Source organism: Anoplophora glabripennis, unplaced genomic scaffold (genome assembly GCF_000390285.2).
Source record: "Anoplophora glabripennis isolate ALB-LARVAE unplaced genomic scaffold, Agla_2.0 scaffold732, whole genome shotgun sequence".
NCBI lineage: Eukaryota > Metazoa > Arthropoda > Insecta > Coleoptera > Cerambycidae > Anoplophora > Anoplophora glabripennis.
Window position 1 is genome coordinate 1 of NW_019416873.1, and position 815 is coordinate 815.

An 815-nucleotide genomic window follows, 5' to 3' on the forward strand; every position below is an offset into this window, starting at 1 on the left:
ATTATTTTGTAGTTTTATTTAATATGACACTAAAATACTATTTTATGAATTACAAACTTAAAATTGAATATTTGTCATAAGATGAAATATAATATTTAATATGTAATAAAAATATTACTTAATCCGGATCTGCTTAAAGATGCGCGCGATCAGATTGCCTTCCACACTCCACTAAACCGGATTTTGCATTCACTGGTACCCGTGCATTGGAAATAGATACGGCCAGTCTAGGTGGTCTGTGATTCTGTGACTAAGGTGAGGTGCACAAAATATATAATAGAAGAAAACGGAGCACCTAAGAAAAAGAGAGAAACAGAACCGTAGCGAAACTACCGGCCGTCAGGGTGAACTAAAAAGGCCTTCGATGGCAGGCCGGCCTTGATGATAAATGACGGGGTCATTTCGCTTTTATTATACAGGGTGGCTTGTAATAAAGGATTGCAAGTAATATTTCTGTCACAAATAACCGAAATAATTTTTAAAGTAAAAATATTGATATTAAATATGAGTTCATAAATTCAGTTATAATACCAACAAAACATTTGAAAAATGCTGATATTAACAATGAATTTAATAAATTCATATTCACAATTTTGTTTACTTTAAATTACATCAATTATTGGCGTCAGAAATACTACCTGCTGAGATAGGTAAAATTACTAGGTATTATTGAAAATATATTTAAATGTAACGATTTTTAATGAAAAGTTATAGAAAAAATAGGTACACGTAAATTATATGAACACGGGGAGAGTTCATAATCAAACAAAATTGTTAGAATACACATGAATTACATAGTACATTAACCTCTTGAA